This window comes from Panthera onca, chromosome B3 (assembly GCF_046562875.1).
Source record: "Panthera onca isolate mPanOnc1 chromosome B3, mPanOnc1 haplotype 2, whole genome shotgun sequence".
NCBI classification, from domain to species: domain Eukaryota; kingdom Metazoa; phylum Chordata; class Mammalia; order Carnivora; family Felidae; genus Panthera; species Panthera onca.
The window spans coordinates 1,806,403-1,824,803 of NC_138344.1; the positions used below are offsets into that span (position 1 = coordinate 1,806,403).

Here is an 18,401-nt window from a genome sequence, read left to right on the forward strand (position 1 = left end):
GGAGGAGGCCGCGGGCGCGGGGGATGGGGACACCGGCCTGGTTAGGAGGAGGCTCCCGGGACGCGGGCGTTGGGTGCCGACGCCAGACCCAGCGCAGCCCGCCCTCCACGTGTCCCTCCGGCTCTCCCCAGGGACTTGCTTCCTTTCTGGTCCCTGATAGTCGCACGAGGGTCATCGTAAGAACTAAGTGACTCACCGCAGTCGCGGTACTCGGGACGAGGCCTGGGACACGGTGGTTCGTACTTTCGAGGGACGAGGGCATAGCCATAGCACACTGATGGAGACCGTACGGCCTGGAAGGAGACTGCGGGTTCCCGGTTCAAATCCCGGCTACTCTCTGTCCCCCTCGACTGGGCCAACGCACACACAATACGCGGGGCGGGACCTACCGGCAGTCACCTGCGGAGCCAGCTCGTGTAGTGTGGACCACGACTGCCATTACGGCTCGTCTGCTGAACGACAGTCATGTCGGGCTGACTGGCCGTCCCCGTTTCCCCGTGGCTGTAGGACCTTATGTGCCGGGAATCCCTCGGATGGGGCAGACTGGTGGCCGGTCACCCAGGTACCGTGAGAACGTAAAATCGCCTCGTTTCCACCATCTCGACACCCCCTGCCTTACACAGACAGAAACGGGGATTCCGGGATGGTACGAAATTCGCCCGGATGACACGGTGGCCCCAGGACCTGAAGCCACCCCGCGTCCTGTCCGGTGTCTTTGCTGGGAAGCGGCTGGTTCCTGCCGGAAGGCTGACTCGTGGTCGCCTGAGCTCATCCCCTCCCCGTTTCCCAGTTGTGTTCTGTGCTCACCGTGTGCACGTACACTAGCCTCACGACTAGCCCGTGGTGTCCGGACGGGGGAGGAGGCGGGGATTGCCTCCCGGGAGGGCCCGTGAGCCACCGTCACCCTGGGGACACCGGGGCCAGTCGTGTCGAGTGAGTGGCCGTGGCCACAGCGACGCCACCTACCCTCTTTCGCCTTCCTCTTCCGAGCGTGTGGACGGAGAGACGCAAAGCCTCCCGTCCCTCCACCCACGCGCCCTCGGGCCGGTGCTGGGCACCCGGCCCCGTGACCCTGTGACTGGAGCCAAGCTGGGAGCATCGGGGCAGCTGGGTCCAGGCAGAGGCTCCCGGGAGCACAGCCCCCCAGGCCCACACGGCGGGCCGTCCTGGGGCCCGCGGCACCGCCGGGGGGCGGGGGGGCCGCCAGGAGAGACCGCTGCCCTCTCACCGGGTCCCTACCCCCTGCTTCCCCGGAACCGTCTTCAGACCCTCATCCTCTTCCCGCGGCAGGTGGGGGTGGCTGGAGGCTGGAGACGCCAGGCGGCCGGTGCCCGGTGCCGACTGCCATCTGGGTGATGCGCAAAGCGACGGCTCGGGGCTCTGGTCCGGTGCATGTGTGGCCGAGGCCCCCCGAGGCCCCTCCAAGGACTCAATAAAAACGATACTAACAATAACAATACGATGACGGCGGTGGCGATGATGACTTGCATATTACACAGAGCTTCGTACTGTGCATTATGCTACGTACACGTGTGTGTGTAACCTTCAGCACGACCCTACTGCGAGGCCGCCGTGGGGGGACCCACCCGGGCTGTCGTCTCCTGTTGCGTTCCGTATTTCTACTCACGTGGAAATTACTGCAAAGTAAAATCACATGGCTTTTTTTTTTTTTAGCCATGAAAAAGCTGGAGTGAGTTCAGGGAAGAGTGATAAAGAAGGGAGTTCTGGAAGAAGCCAGAGGAAGGCTGCCTTGCTGAGCTGACCAGGTGAGAGGGACGGGAGCGGCCCCCAAGGTGAGGGCCGTGCAGTCAGAGCAGGACTCAAGGCACTTGAACTGGATTAAGAACACAGGCTGGCAGGGGCGCCTGGGGGGCTCAGTCGGTCGAGCGACCGACTTCGGCTCAGGTCACCATCTCGCGGTTTGTGGGTTTGAGCCCCGCTTCGGGCTCCGCGCTGGAGGTGTAGAGCCTGCTTGGGATTCTCACACGCTCTCTCCGTGTCCCTCTCCCACTCTCTCTCTCCCTCAAAATAAATAAACAAATAAATAAACTTAAAAACAAACCCCACAGGCTGGCGTGGGGGTCTGCACTCTGGGTAGAGCGCAGGGTGGCTGAGCCAGAGCCCCCGAGCTGCTGTTCCACGCTGTGATTCTGGACGTGGATGAGGGCGCAGTCCAAGGACGCCGTAACCCGGAGGGGTCTCAAGGGCCAGCAAAGAAAGAGCAACTTCCAGAACATTCCCTCTGTTCCCTCGCTGGAGCACAGGCAGAAGGTGCCTGGAATAATTTGTAATCTACAGTTTTCTTACCCGTCCCCGGGTTTTCCCCTTTTTCGTTAATAACAGAACAGGGATGAGTAATTTTATGTGACTTCATAATGACATCAACTGGTCCTCCTCCTAAGAACCCTTGTCTGCCGACTGCCCTTCAGGGAAGTCTGTTTGTATTCATGTCTCATTTATTCTCCCCCCTGTGGCTTGTGGCTTTCCGGGACAGGAGTAAATTCTGCTTTAGGGGAAGATGGAAAATTCGGTTGTTCAATTGGCGATAAATCCCGTTTCCTCTCCTTTTTTCCAAGACGAGTTTTTCAATCACACGTTAGGGACGGTCGTCACGGGAGAAACACGAGGCCTGCGGTCTTTGTGCCTAGCCACATTCTGTGGGTAACTTTCTGAGTCGTTCTTACCTGGGTTTTATTTTAACGCCATCGATCTCCTCTGCCGTTAGGTTCGCCTCGCCAGAGCGTCCGCATTCGTGGGTCCCTCAGCTCTTCACAAACAGACCCCCACCGCTCCCTTTGTCACTTTGCATCACGCGCGGCTGCTTTGGGGATATCGACTGATTATCCTCGGCTGGGGTCGTGGGGCTCCCTCCCACCACCGGGCCTTTGCACGTGCTGCCGGCTTTGCCGAGAGTGCCTTTCCTTTCACTCTGGGCCTCGGCGGATTAAGCACAAGACCGGCCCTGCCCCTTTCTCCCGGAAACCTTCACAAGCCCCTCCTTGAGGTGGTGACGCGTCCCTCCTCTGGCTGTGGCAGTCTCTGTTCACCTCTGTCACACACTGTGGCGACCCGTGCTTGCGGGAACTGTACAGACGGGGACTCTGGCTTTGTCTTATTCGTCCTGGTAGCCCACGGCCTTTATGTTGTGCAGGGCAAGGAACCCAACAACCATGACTCAATAAATACCTATTAATGAAATACAAATATCCAAGGAATCAATTTGCTACGTCACCTTCTCCGGGAAGACTTCTGTGATCCTTCCAACCTGGGAGGCTTTTCCCCACACGGGCTTCCTTCCCATTCTGTCTGTGCCTCCTTTTTCCCCCCGACCCCTTTCTCCTTTTCTGTTCCACGGCGGGTAGCTGGGCACTTAGGAAGTGCTCGGTAAGCGGTCACCGAGTGACAGTTAGTGGAAAACTGAACTGATTTTGTTTACAGCAGCATGGAAAGAATCATTCTGGGATATTCCGGGTACTGGCATCTTTTTTTTTTTTTTGTCCTTACGTTGTCAAAACCGATATTCCAAATGTCCCCTAATATTCCACAGAACAGCATTAATTCTGAGACCCGATCACCTGGCTGGGTAATGTATTTACCTTTCACTGGTTGTACAGGCTCATGGCATTTGCTAGTTATTGTTGTCTGTCGTTGTTGTCTTGAGGCCCGGAGAATTTTCGGAGCCTAGAAGGTGAGGGTCGGTGGAGCCCTGAAAGGTCGCCTGGTGTTTTTCAGGCCACCTCCTGTTATAGATCAGGAAACCAAGGACTAGAAAACCAGAATATTTCATGAGGACAAGTCAGAGGCCAATGAAGCAGGTCTCATCTGTCCTCACCTTCTACGCACAGACATGCGCTCTGCTCAAGCCTTAATCGAGGCCGCTGCATCTCATATGAAGGGACCCGGTGGCTTGGGAAGCCTTCACGAGTGGGTCCAGGAGGGAGACCTGGCCTCCTGTGGGGCCGCAAAGCCCACCCTCTCAGGGCTCTCAGCCAGCCCGGGATACTGGTCTGTGCTCCACGCGGGGCACCCAGGAGCCTTGGGAAACACTCGGCCCCGCTACACCCTTGATCTGATCCTAATACCCAACCCCCCCGCCCCGCTGTCGTGCCTGACTCGGTAGAAGAATCCTCCAGAGATGTGGGAACGTTGCGTGTTAGGAAGGACTGTTCAGAAAACACGTATAGAATTCAGGAAGCTTCACTGCTACTGTTTTCGCCGGGTTGGAAGGTCCATGAGGATGGTGGCCTGACCCCATCGCGTCCCAGCACCGGTGATGGCACCTAGTAAAATAGCACCCAGTGCATATTTGTTGCGTTGGAATTAAGAATGTGCACTTCACCAACTTGTTGCTCAAAACTGGAATGATGCAGGGGCCCCCGGGGAGGCTCAGTCTGTTAAGGGCTGGCTCTTGATTTCGGCTCAGGTCATGATCTCATGGTTTGCGAGTTCGAGCCCCGCATCGGGCTCTCCACGGAGAGCACAGAGCCTGCTTGGGATTCTCCCTCTCTCTCTCTCTCTCTTTCTCTGTCTGGCCCTCCCCGGCTCACGATCTCCCCCTGCCCCACCCCCCACAAATAAATAAACATTAAAAAAATGATGATACAAAGACCCCCATGCTAGGGTGCTACATAACTCAGTAAAGGAAGATAAACATATGGGAGAAAAAATATAAAAACCTGAGAAGGAAGAATATAAAGCAGCCTGAGAGTAGGAACCAGCAGGGATGGTGGTACCGGGGAAACTGGACTCGTATCTATTAGGTTTCTTTCTTTCTTTTTAAAAAAAAATTTTTTTAAGGTTTGTTTATTTTTGAGAGAGAGACAGAGACAGAGCATGAGCATGAGCAGCGGAGGGTCAGAGAGAGAGGGGAGACACAGAATCCGAAGCAGGCTCCAGGCTCCGAGCTGTGAGCACAGAGCCCGACGCGGGGCTCAAACCCATGAACTGTGAGATCGTGACCTGAGCGGAAGTCAGACACTCAACCGACTGAACCACCCAGCGGTCCCTATTAGACTTTACTCCTAATAAGAAAGAAAGAAAGAAAGAAAGAAAGAAAGAAAGAGGAAAGGAAAGGAAAGAAAAGAAAAGAAAAGAAAAGAAAAGAAAATTAGAGAAGTAAAGCAAATACGACAAAATGTGTTTATTCTGTGCGGTGGGCACAGGGGTGCTATATTCACCTCTGTGGTTTTCTGGAGGGTTAAGACATGTTATAATACTGCAACTGTGTGATGAAAGCATGTTAGTTTTACTCTTGGCCCCGGGGTCGGGGTTTCCAAGACCGTTCTCAGGTTCAATGATTCAGAGGGACGCACGGAATGCAGAAAAGCGGCTTTCCCTACGGCGTGGGGAGGCAAAAGGACGGGGGAGGGGGGATCAACAAAAGACAGGAGTACGCGGGACAGCGTCCGGGAGATGAGGCATCAGTGTCCGGTCGTCCTCTCCGGGGGGCTCGTACAGGAGGCCCTTAACGCTCTCAGAGATGAGGCGTGACAGGTGACATCAGGCACCCCGGCCAGGGAAGTCCACCTGAGTCCTGCCGTTCGGGGTTTAGCAGGGGTCAGTGACAGGGCCATGGAGCCCCTCCACGGCTGACCTAGGCTATAGTCCCTGGGCCTCCAGGGCTCCAAGAGATATGGTGTGGCCAGAGGCCCTCATCATAAATCACGTTGTCAACATTAAGCTATCTGGTGTGGTCCAAGGTCCCAGGTATGCAAAGATACTGTTATCAGGCAGAACATTCCAGGGACTCCTACATCAGGTCATGCCAGACTGAGAAGGGCCGGGCCCTTCTTTGGAATGTGCAAGATTGCACCTCGTAAGCCTGCGGAGTTAACCCTTTGTTGCACAGCCAAAGAGAGACGTGAGGCCTCCACCTGGATCTGGAAAGGATTCTGTGACCCTCAGGCAACCACCTGTCTCCAGGCTACAGAAAGTCTGGAGACACTGGGGTGTCTGGTGAACCTCCCCTCACCTCAAACCCAGGAAAATGGTCTCCGGAGGGACCGGTGGAGATCTAGGCTTGTGTCTCCTCAAGTGCCAGAAACCAAGGGACTGATGCTGGATTCGCACCTGGGAGATCTAACGTGGGAACCCCTGGCGTGGCTGCTCTGGCCACAGAGCTTTGGGACCTCAGCGCGTGCCCGGGTTGTCCTGGGACCAAAACACAGGGGCGTGTTTCTGGCGGCCGGAGGGAGGGAGCCCACTGAGGACTTTCTTAGGTCCTGGCCAAGGTGAGTCCAACAGGGGGCTGGACCACAGGGTTCTCAGAGGCTCGGGAAGGTGCTGTAAGCAACAAGCCAGAAGAAAACACATCAACCCAGAAATGGCAAGTGGAAGGTTTGGGAAGGACCCTTTTATTTTTTTTAATTTATTTATTTTGAGAGACAGGGAGAGAGAGAGAGAGAGAGCAAGCGAGAGAGGGGCAGAGAGAGAGAGGGAGCGAGAGAATCCCAAGCAGGCTCTGTGCTGACATGGGGCTCGAACTCACGGACCGTGAGATCGGGACCAGAGCTGAAACCAAGAGTTGGACGCACAACCGACTGAGCCCCCCGGGCGCCCCCGAGGAACCCTTTGAAATGCCACGGAAGGGGCAAGAGTAAACATCCCCCCCTGCCACGCCCAGGGAAAGAGGAGGCCAACCCACGAGTCATCGGTGGGGAGATGTCCCGTCTGTTTTCTGCCCTCTGGAGAGCCAGAGACCCGTGCGCAAGACGTGTGGGGAAAAGCAGGAGAACAGGGTCTGGGGAACAATCCCGTCTGGTTCAAAGCTGGGGAAGGAGGGACACCCTCAACCGCGAAAGAAGCAGAAGTTCTAACTGTTAAGGACACCGCGGATCGTAATTATGGCGCGGGGACTGTCCTGGAGGACACAGTGACAAGAGCAACTTTTGGGCTCCTTTTCCCCACTCTGTGCTTCGGTTCTAGTATGTTCTATTGATTTGTCTTCACCTGCACTTAATTCTGTTCCCTGCTGTGCCCTTCTCCTGTAAGCCATTCTATTAAGTACCTAACTTCAGATGTTAGGTTTCATATTTCTAGAATGTTCTTTTTTTTAATTGTTTAATATTTATTTTATTTTTGAAAGAGAGAGAGAGAGAGAGACAGATCATGAGCAGGGGAGGGGCAGAGAGAGAGGGAGACACAGAATCTGAAGCAGGTTCCAGGCCCTGGGCTGTCAGCACAGAGCCCGACGTGGGGCTCGAACCCATAACTGTGAGCTCATGACTTGAGCCGAGGTCAAACTTCACTGACTGAGCCACCCAGGCCCCCCGAGAATGTTCTTTAAAAATATATTTTAGGGGTGCCTGGGTGGCTCAGTTGGTTGAGCGTCTGACTCTTGATTTGGGCACAGGTCATGATCTCACAGTTCGTGGGAGTGAGCCCGGCATCGGGCTCTGTGCTGACATGTGGATGCTGCTTGGGATTTTCTCCCTCTCTCTCTCTCTCTCTCTCTCTCTCTTTCTCTCTCAAAATAAATAAATAAACATGAAACAAATTTAAATACGCATTTGAGTTTCCTATCGAAATGTCCGTTCTTTTCACCCATTTTCCCTCTATTTTCCCAAAAACACGAATCAAAAGAAGTCCCTGTCTCCTACCACGTCCCACATCGGGGTCGTCTCAGACTCCACAGCTACTGACCGTTTCATTTCTTGAGCACTGGCTTCCTTTGCGTGTCTAATATTGTGTCATGTGCAAATATTGGACAGGGCAGATGACAGGGGCCCCGGATCTTCAGATTCCTCTAGAGAGTGTCTGGCTTTGGTCTTGCACGCCGCACGGTCGCGGAGGGACTGCCTTGGTCGTGCTGAGACGTGAGCGTCGGCTTCGGCTGTGTGAGGACAGGTCTTTGCACTTGTACCCAGCTGCTGGGGCGCAGCCCTTCCTGCTACCGTGCGGTCCTTGCTGCCAGGGCGTGGGCTTTCTGAAGTCTCGGTCAGGGGCTCAGGGGCTACCCGAGCGTGTCCGCTCTGGCTGCTTCCGACCTCTTCAGGTCTGCACGGTCTCTGAGGTCTTTCTCAGCTCTGCAGCCCCCTGCCGACCCGGGGTCTCACCCTACCCCTGCACAGGACAGGGTTCGGCCCAAGATGTGACGGGAACATGTTGGGGTTTTTTTGCAGATTTTTTTCACTCCTTATCTGAGGCTCTGTTCTCACAGGTGCGCTGACCCACAGCCCAGCAGCCCGGGCAGCCCCAGGCCCCGGCCTGCGAGGCAAGACTGCTCTCCGCGTGCGCCATGGTCTGGAGATAATTTGTGAGCCCCAGCTCAACCCTCCGATGTTCCCTGCTGCCCACCTCCGTGCGGAGCCCACAGAAGGGAGAGAGAGACTGGAGGGTGAATCACATCCCGGGATGCTCGGTTATCCCAGAGCGATGGCAAGCCGGGCTCAGGGAGGAAGTACGTGTGACGAGAGTGGTTTTCATGTTGCGGGCTATCAGGATACTGGACTCTGGCATTGGGAACGTAGGAAGATCTGAAAAGACAAAACAAAGCTGGAGAAACGTTCCCGTTGAATGCTTACCGGACTTCACAAATTAAGGTAGAAACTGTGCACTTAGATGTTACTTCCAGATTTAAATTTGCAGAGGGTAAGTTTCCAGCATTCAATTAACACACAGAGGGTGTAAGGATTGAACTTCTTCTCTATCCTCTGAAACAGAAGAGAGCAAAGGGTCTGAAAGGCAAATTTGACAACCAACTCAAGAGCACAAAGACAAAGAAAGGAAGGAAGGAAGGAAGGAAGGAAGGAACAAAGAAAGGAAGGAAGAAAGAAAGAAAAGAAAAAGAAAAGAAGAAAGAAAAAAGGAAGGAAGAAAGAAAGGAAGGAAGAAAAAAGAAAGGAAGAAAGGAAGGAAGGAAGGAAGGAAGGAAGAAAGGAAAGAAGGAAGGAAGAAAGAAAGAAAGGAAGGAAGGAATAAAGGAAGGAAGAAAAAAGAAAAGAAGAAAGAAAGGAAGAAAGGGAGAAAGAAAGGAAGAAAGAAAGAAAGGAAGGAAGAAAAAAAGAAAGAAAGGAAGAAAGGAAAAAAGAAAGAAAAAGAAAGAAAGAAAGGAAGAAAAAAGGAAAGAACAGAAGAAAGGAAGAAAAAAGAAAGGAAGGAAGGAAGAAAGGAAGGAAGAAAGGAAGGAAGGAAGAAAGAAAAGGAAGAAAAAAGGAAGGGAGAAAGAAAGAAGGGAAGAAAGGAAGGAAGAAAGAAAGGAAGGAAGGAAGGGGAGAAAGGAAGGAAGAAAATCGTAGGCAACGGTTCAAAAAGGACACTGCTTGTTCACCACAAGCGTTGTAGTAATCTCTGACTTGTACGAGTACATAGATGAATTTTGATCGTTCCTAACAGAAATATGAGCAGAAGGGATGAACAGGATGCTTAAGTTTAAAAGAAATGCAAATGGCCAAAATCAGCAGAAAAACTGTCCAAAGAAAGGCGGAATAAAACAATCGGTTCAGCCGGAAAGCGTAGCATGGAAACGAAGCGCGGAATGCTTGCAATTAGCTGTCGACTCAATGTGCGCGTGTCCAAACGGGTGGATTGCTTAACTAAACGATGATGGCTCACAGAATGGTGTGAACAGGATCCTGTCCTGACAGAAATGTCACCAGTTGTGTGGGTAGATGCGCGTGTGCATGTGCGCGGGCTGAACGGTACGTGTCGCCGAATCAGCGACCGTTGACCCCATAGTGCCCTCCTGCTGCCTGTGTTTACGTATGATAACAAATACATATCGAGAAATCAAGGGTCAGACGCCTGGGGCGCCTGGGTGGCTCAGCCAGTTGAGTTTCTGACTCAGTTGGGGCTCAGGTCACGATCTCACGGTTCACAGGATCGAACCCCGCGTCGGGTTCCACGCCGTAGGGAGATCACGACCTGAGCCGAAGTCGGACGCTCAAGCCACTGAGCCGCCCAGGCGCCCGCCCCACCCCACCCGCCTTACACGTCCAATATCCCGTATTTATTTATTCACCTGCCGCCATTCCCATCAGCTCTTCAACTACCTTCACTCGCCTTGGCCCTTGCTCCCACCGTCCTGCTTGGCCGGCCAGGCGCCCACCCCGGCCGTGCCCACTCCTGGCGTCTAGCTCCCCACGACCTGGGTGTTTCTGCACGGGAGCACACGGCCTCCGGGTGACACGTTCAGAGGATCCCGGCCCTTCCAGAGGCTCTGTCGGCTCCTTTGCCGCTGAGCGGCGCTGTCCTGGCAGCAGCTGGTTTGGGGCCGAGAGGATACGCGGAGCCGGCTGACTGCATCCGGGCAACCCTCCTTCCTCCCCAGGAGGCCACGGCCGGGAGTTGCCGCACAGGTGGGGGGACTTCGTACGTGTCCCCTTGTGGAACTTACTTGTGCCTCCAGACCGTCCAGGCCCGGCAAAGGCACGGTTTCGGTCGCGGGCCACTGTCGTGCCCACACCACCTCACGGCTGGGGGCGTCGCCAGCACCCAGATCCTAATGGCAGTTGGATCCTTGACTCACGCGTGACACACACTCTCACCCGGGAGCCCGCGGCACGCCAGGACCTGCCTTTCCAGCGGGAGCCGGGCCCGCTTCTGGAACGCGGAGGGCGGTGCCAGACTTGACCTCACACGAACTCCCTACTTCCATGAAGTCCTCGGGCACCGTGCCAGGAAGTCCCCGGGCACCGTGGAATTTGCCAGATCACGTGGCCCTAGTGGCAGGGCTGTTTGTATCACAGTCCGGAACCCAGGGCACAATCCTCTGTGCTCCGGGCTCTGGCCAGGAAGCCTGTTCCGTTCTGGCAGCTGAACTCAGGCTCTCTCATACGACCACGGAAAGGCCCAGAAGGCACGTGGACAAGGAAGGGGGGGAGCAGAGACGCCAGGTCGTGTCCGCCATGTTCCCCTCGCGATTACTACGCTTTTGTGACCATGTCTGTGTTAGCGCCAGCCCGTCTCTTTCCCCCTTTGAGGATACAATTTACCTTTTGAGCTCTGTCCCCGGGAATCTGATTTCATGTAGGCAGCACCTTGAAACTAAATATGCTTCTGTTTCCTGATTGCCAGGACACAGACGCGCTCATTCCTTCCAAGATATCTTTTAAATATTTATTTGCTTGCACGGAGGACTTTAGAAGTCCTCAGGAATGTCAGGTTAACGTTTTACCCACCATTGCTTTATTTTTTATTTATTTATTTTTTTTAACGTTTATTTACTTTTGAGAGAGAGAGAGAGAGAGAGCGAGCATGAACAGGGGAGGTTCAGAGAGAGAGGGAGACACAGAATCTGAAACAGGCTCCAGACTCTGAGCTGTCAGCACAGAGCCCGATGCGTCGCTCGAACCCACGGACCGCGAGATCATGACCTGAGCCGAAGTCGGACGCTCAACCGACTGAGCCACCCAGGCGCCCCCTACCCACCATTGCTTTTAAGCGTCCAGGCCAGTATTCTCCAATAGAAATACAATATGTTAGTGTAAACTTTCTAGCAGCCACCTTACAAAAGGACAGCAGGAACAGGTGAAATTGATCTTTAAAAAAAATTGTTTTTAATGTTTATTTACTTTCGAGAGACAGAGAGAGACAGAGCATGAGCAGGGAAGGGGCAGAGAGAGAGAGAGAGAGAGGGAGACACAGAATCCGAAGCAGGTTCCAGGCTCCGAGCTGTCCGCACGGAGCCCGACGCGGGGCTCGAACTCACGAACCGTGAGATCGTGACCTGAGCCGAAGTCGGACGCCCAACCGACTGACACACCCAGGTGCCCCGAAATTAATCTTAATAATATACTTTGTTTAATCCAAAATATCTGAAATATTTTCAGCATGTGGCACTAGCCGCGTGGCAGGTGTCAACAGTCCCCCCCCAGTGAGCGGCCACGTTGGAAAGCTCTGATCCAGACACACCCCAAGAATTCCTCGTAATCGTACTAAACTCTAGAGGTTCCACATTTTCCCCCATGCCCTACCCAGTCACCAGAAACTAGCGGAGATGGGACTCACGTCCAGCTGTTTTGAGTCTAATTCTGTCTTGCACAGAGCCGCGGTTCCAAACCTGTCTGCACATCCAAAGCCCTTCAGGATCTTTCAGAATTTCCAAAGTCCTGCCACCCCCCCGGGCACATTACATCTCAGCATCTGGAGGCGGGACGCGGGTATCAGTAGTCGTTAAAGCTCCCTGTGGTTTCAGCGGGTGGCCACGTGTGGAGACCACTGGTTCGCATCCTCGATACTCCAAGCGTGGCCTTGCAGCACGGGCATCGGGAGGTTGGGAGTGCATCGTCTCAGACGTTAGCCGGACCTGCTGAGGTTTGACAACTGTTTCCGGGGGCTCGCAGTTTGGGGCAGGGAGCTAACACACACATCGGAACGGCCGCAGAAGGACAGGTGATGAGTCAGGACGAGAAGGTGCTTGGGTACAGGGCCTCGGAGGCGGGGGAGGTCACCTCCCGCTCGGGGTTACGGAAGCTTCTCGGGAAGGAGGCACAGGAGGATCTGGACGTTCACGGGCGGGGGGAAGCTGCTTTCACAGGAAATACTCGCTGGGGTGTCTTTGTCAGGACGCTTGTTGGCAGGGACTGAGATCCCACTTGTCCTGGTTGAGGCGGGAGGAGAGGTGTTCGGCTCGTGGATCCACCACGAGCGGAGAAGCCTCTGGAACATCAGGAACCACGGACGCCCAAACGGCCGGCTGTCCTTCTCTCTGATTTTCCCTACGTCACTTCCATCGTCTTTTATGCTCAACTGGCTTCCTCGACACGACAGAGAAACAGGACCGCAAAAGTGCCTGTCTTGTATGTGCATCCCGCACCGTCCAGCACCAGCGAGTGAAACCCCAGAGAGCTGGTCCTCAAGCCACAATAATATGCGAGGAGGAGAAGCAGGTGCACTTGGAAATGAAATGAAAAAAATCCCCAAGAAGAAGTCACGTTCCTTTGTCCCGATCCGACTCCGGGTCAGGCAACAGCGACCAGGGCGTGTATGGGCGTGAGGCTCCGGGGAGACCCTCGTGTCCGGGACCGCGGGGCCGGAAGGCAGAGCTGCTCCCCAGACAACAGGGGGTTGTGTCTCCAGGGAAGAGGGAGGGAGGGATCCTGGGCAGAGGCGCCCCACTCCATGCTGACCTCTGACCTTGCATCACCTGCGTCTCTCTCCCAGGCTCGGTGCCGCCCGTCTGAGGGTCACCGCTGCCCCGGCGGGATGTCCCCCGTGCACCTGCGCCTCGGGTGCTCAGAATCAAACTCGACCACCTCCTCCAGTCTATCCGGTCTACTCCCCCCGCCCCCGCCGCTGGGTGCCCCGCCAGCATTTCTGAGTCGTGTTCAACTGACCCTGCTCCCCCCCACACCCCTCTCTCAGCGTTATTGAGTCTACCTCTGGAACATTATCTACTCCGTCTCGTCCTCCTTCTTCCCTGCTCCACGGCCCCGGTTCAGAATTCTCCCAGCGTCCCTTGCTCCAGAGCCCACACTGGCTCACACAACACCCCACAGCCGTCTACAGCACCCATCTAACGACTTCGTTCTGTGCTTTGTGATCCCGTGACAACCATAAGGCATTAAGGCCATTGATTTATCTTTTTGATGTTTACTTTTGAGAGAGAGAGAGTGCTAGTGGGGGAGGGGAAGGGAGAGAGGGAAACATGGAATCCCAAGCAGGCTCCAGGCTCCGAGCTGTCAGCACAGAGCCCCATGTGGGGCTCGAACTCACAAACCGTGAGATCATGACGCAAACGTCACACGTTCCTTCAAGAATCCCTCGGAAGGCAGGGTGTGAGTCACTAAGCCTCTGCGCATGGGCCAGCCTGTCTCTGTCTCTCTGGACCTGTGGCTCTGGAGTTCACGCCCTACCCAGGTGTGGTTGGACTGAGAACCTCAGGAGGTCAACAAGGAGTGAGTACGAGGACTCGTGAGTGGCACTGAGGGGACACTTGATGTTGCTAACGCGGCACAGGTTTTCGTGCTGATGCTTGGCGGCCCGCGATGAAAAGCCGAGGAGACAGGTGTTTGTGTTCCTCCGAGGCTGGGGACTGGCTGGTAAGGGGAAGGGTGGCCAAAAAGAGCTACTTCCTTGAAATCCACCCAACCGTAATGTCTTCTTCCCCCCCTCTTAGCCCCCTTGTTCCTCGCGGACCGTGCGTCTGGCACAAATTTGTTCACACTTTCCACTCTACGTTCTCAGAATTTATTGATCTATTTTTTAAAAAAATCTATCCTCTTTCCTCGTTTGACAGAGCAAAGGGAAAGGCATTTTTCACAGTTTTCCAAATGCTATGTGCCTCAAAATCTGATGGATGAGTGATTCCTTTAATAAAGAATACATAAAAGGGGCACCAGGGTGGCTCAGTCAGTTAAGCGTCTGACTCTGGATTTCGGCTCAGCTCATGATGTCACGGTTCATGAGTTTGAGCCCCGGGTCGGGCTGTGCACTGACAACGTGGAACCTGCTTGGGATTCTCTCTTCCTCTCTCTCTCTCTCTCTCTGACCCGGTCCATCTCTCTCTCAAAATAAATAAATAAACATGAAAAAAAAAAATAGAGATGATGTAAGAGAACAAAATAAACCTTATCTCGTTAGACTTTCCAAAATAAAGCGGGGTTTCTTAGTCACCCATGATTGTGATCCTTCTGCAAACATCAAGGTGCTAGGAGGGAAGGGACTGGGCTTCCTGGGTCTCTACTCTCAGCTTGGGGGTGAAGGTGGGGGTTGAGCGGGAGGGTGGGTGAAACTCTCCCTTCCTCCACGGACCGTCTCGAAGGGGAGGAATGGCTGGAAATTGAGCCAGAGTGATTCGGTAGCCGATAAAGAAGAAACTCTGACTATCAGAGTCTCCAAATAACCCTGCAACTAAGCCCAACAGCTGGTTGAAACAGCTGAACAGCACCCTGACACCTGGCTGGGGAAGGAACGCCCTGGAGAGGGTCGGGGTGGATGTTTATGTCACGGCGGCCACGTGACCTGATCAGAAGGGCTTTAGCTTGAATTTAGAAGAAGAGCGAGACAGACGCCCAGATAAGCCTGTGGAGCCAGTTGCTGTGGAGGGAAGGTTTGACTCACACAGGAGGAGCCTCGTGATTCACAGAGAAAATTATTTGGAAGGGGCTGGAAACGGCGCATGCAGCCTGGGCTGCCGACGTCAGAACGCACAGTTCTCTGGTGATAACGTGCATTTGAGGTCGAGATAGAGGGTAGTAAATGCAGGCTCCCAGGATCGGGTGACTTGGTGTGATAAGAACTCAAGATAGGACTACAGGGAGTAAAAGGGGCAAACGTTTTTAAAGTTATTTTTTATTATTTTTTAGGGGTGCCTGGGTGGCTCAATTAAGCGTCCAACTTCAACTCAGGTCATGATCTCGTGGTTCGTGGGTTCGAGCCCCGTGTTGGGCTCTGGGGCTGACAGCTCGGAGCCTGGAGCCTGCTTCGGATTCTGTCTCTCCCTCTCTCTCTGCCCCTCCCCCTTTCATGCTCTCTCTCTCTCTCTCTCTCTCTCACTCGAGAAATGGGGGGGGAGGGGCAGAGAGAGGGAGAACTGACTGGCGCCCCATCAAACTATTTTTAAATGACCAGTTAGAAGGGAAACTGGAACAGGCCTCCAGGTGCACAGAGCACAGCCACGGATTGAGGGCCATGGCACTGGGCCCCGGGGATGTGATGACAACAGAGACAAATATGCTTTCTGCCCTCACGGAGCCTACAGACTAGTGGGGAGGGCGTAGAAAGTAGGGCGTGTTTAAGCAGTTGAAGTGCCCGGGATTCAACACCAATCCCGTCCAGACTCCCGCCTCAACAACGTCTCTCCAATAAACAGATCGACAAGCGTTTGGCGCCCTGGTGGTTTTAGTCGTCATATTAAGAGCACGACTGCCTTATTGGGGGGCATAGCAAACATCGAAATCTGGCCGGGGAGTTGGGGATACGTACCAACACTTCAACAAAAGGTAATGTTACTGTGAACACTAAAGTCCTAGTTCTTGACTTAGGGATTGTTGACCTTGGAAGTGTATATCCCTCACCCCTGATTTTTTTTTTTTTTTCGTTCTCATCTATTCAGGCTGAGGAAAACCTTGTCCTGGCATTTCACACTCGGATGGATTTCTAAAAGACCCAGTCTCTCTTAAAATTTTTAAAAAGTGTTTACTTATTTTTGAGAGAGACAGAGAGAGAGCATGAGCGGGGAAGGGGCAGAGAGAGGGGGAGACACAGAATGGGAAGCAGGCTCCGGGCTCCCAGCTGTCAGCACAGAGTCCGACGTGGGGCTCGAACCCATGAACCATGAGATCGTGACCTGAGCTGAAGTCAGACGCTTAACCTACCCGACCACCCAGGCATCCCCACCCCACCCCCCACCCCCCAGGTCTCTCTTAGAACTGCCAGTCGGTGGCTGAGGTCACGCACCATAAAGTCAGGCAGACAAACAGTGCTGAGGTCAAGAAATTCTCTTGACTTACCAAAACTCTTAAGAATGCCTCTTGCGGTCGCCTGGATATCTCAGAAATTAGTGAGATGCAAATTATGTGACCTGCCTGTTTGCGTCAGGGGTCCTTGCCATGCTTCAGGGCTTATCTGACACAAGCATACCATAATTACAGGATAGCTCTGGGGACTGGCTTCAATTAGCCAACCGCTTCTCAGTTATCATTATATTATCCGTATTTATAGCATTTGACATTCTCACAGTGCTCTTTAATCATATTGCATGTGGGTTGCCTTCATCTAAATCTTTCCACATACTTGGGGTACCAGATGTTCCTGTTCTCTGCATCTTCCAGGTGGTAAAACAGAGCACGCAGCAGTGTCCGAGGACAGCCCCCGGCAGTTACAGTCTCGGGGCACTTGGGCAGGTGGGTGGCAGTTATTTTTTTTAATGTTTGTTTATTTTTGAGAGAGAGAGAGCGGGGGAGGGGCAGAGAGAGAGGGAGACACAGAATCCGAAGCGGGCTCCAGGCTCCGAGCCGTCAGCACAGAGCCCGACGCGGGGCTCGAACTCATGAACCGTGAGATCATAACCTGAGCCAAAGTCGGATGCTCAACCGGCCGAGCCGAGCCCCCCAGGCGCCCCTGGTTAGTGGCAGTTAAACATTCAAACCAAAGCAAAGGCCCGTGGGGTAAGGTTGTGCAAGTCGACGACACACCAAGGCACTAAAGGCAAAAACGTGTGTCTTTAGTTCAAAGACCTGAGGACCGGACTTGCCTACCCAGACCAACGGAACGTCTGGAGCCCAGGGTCTTGCCAACCCCCAGGGCACAGAGCCAAGAGCCGTCACGGGGCCTCGCTGTCGTTTACGCCAGGCTAGCTCTGGAATCCTTGCTCCCCCCCTCCTCACCCCCAACCCCTTCCTCTCCGGGTCTGCGAGCTCTCTAGTCTGTTCTGGCCTTTGCTCATCTCCGCGTTGGACGGCGAAGCTTGGGGCAGGGAAGGGAGGGTTGTCTGAATCTGAAATACGAACGTAGGATTCCCCCCCCCCCCGCCGTCTGCTGATTCTCCCTCCCACGCAGGTGGACCCCACGGCAGAGATTCTGACAGAATCTGTTTACGGATGGACACTGTGACCGGTCTGATTTGCAGCGGCCCCGAGCTCTCCCGGGCACATCCAGTTCCAGGGGTGCAGCCACCTGCTGAGATGACTTTCTTTGCCCAGCCATCGGAAGGGATACCTCTCTGTCATTCCACATCGGCTTGGAGAACACAGCCACCCCACTCCGGCCTCCAAGGTCTCTTGGTTTCGCTGTAACTCGTAAAGCTCACCCCCAAGTCTGCAGATCTGGAAATGATTTGAATGCGGGGCTGGATTTGTTAGAAATGGGTTTTTGGCCCTAAATATAAAACCCACCAAATGTTAGATTGGTTGAATCGCTGAATGTGGTGCTTAGGTGTTGTTTTCTTTAATGAGACGAGTAGTTTCAAAGATGAATGACCTGTCCTGAGATTTCCTCGTCCAGGTCAGCGTTTGACCAAGCGGGGCAGGCTGGTTTTGTCAATGTCCTCACTCAGCCAAGTTCTTTTCAAGGAATGGCCTTCGGGAGCCTCAGCCAGACCCTCGCTGCTGCTCAACATGGGGTCACACATTGTCACTTACTCCCAGGCGGTGTCTCAAGCCTCAGCTTTACTTGTTAACCCGTCCAGCCCAAGGGTATCCCCGCATGATGTCTCAGCACACAGCTCACCGACCGGCTGAAGGATCCTCCAATCTGCCTTCTAACCCTCGTCGTGTCTTCCTTCACCTTTCTGCTCCCGTTTGCAGCTGAGCCTGCCAGTGGAATGTCGTCTTTGGTCAAGCCCGGTCCTCTCCTTGTGCTTTCGATCCTGTACCGTCCTCTTTCTCCGCTCCCTCCGTCAGGCACCCCTCCTGCCTGCAAAAACACCATGTCTCTGTCTTATCAAAGAAACGCCCTTCCCTAAAAACAAGACGTAGCCCTATGGCTTGTCTACGACTCACCATCAGGTTCTCTACGCCACG

The 18,401-nt window shown here is 54.0% G+C and overlaps 1 long non-coding RNA gene across 2 annotated transcripts; it reads left to right on the top strand.

Moving 5' to 3' along the window:
* The first annotated feature begins 1,672 nt into the window (after window positions 1–1,672).
* Window positions 1,673–18,151, top strand: LOC144616750 (uncharacterized). 2 transcript variants are annotated; one of them, XR_013556489.2, is made up of 3 exons: window positions 1,673–1,766; window positions 15,752–15,881; window positions 15,995–18,151. It is a non-coding gene; the product is annotated as an uncharacterized LOC144616750 (long non-coding RNA). The 2 variants fall into 2 exon arrangements; XR_013556490.2 differs by lacking the exon at window positions 1,673–1,766 and having other exon boundaries at window positions 14,476–15,881; window positions 15,995–16,784; window positions 17,440–18,151.
* The last annotated feature ends 250 nt before the right edge of the window (window positions 18,152–18,401 follow it).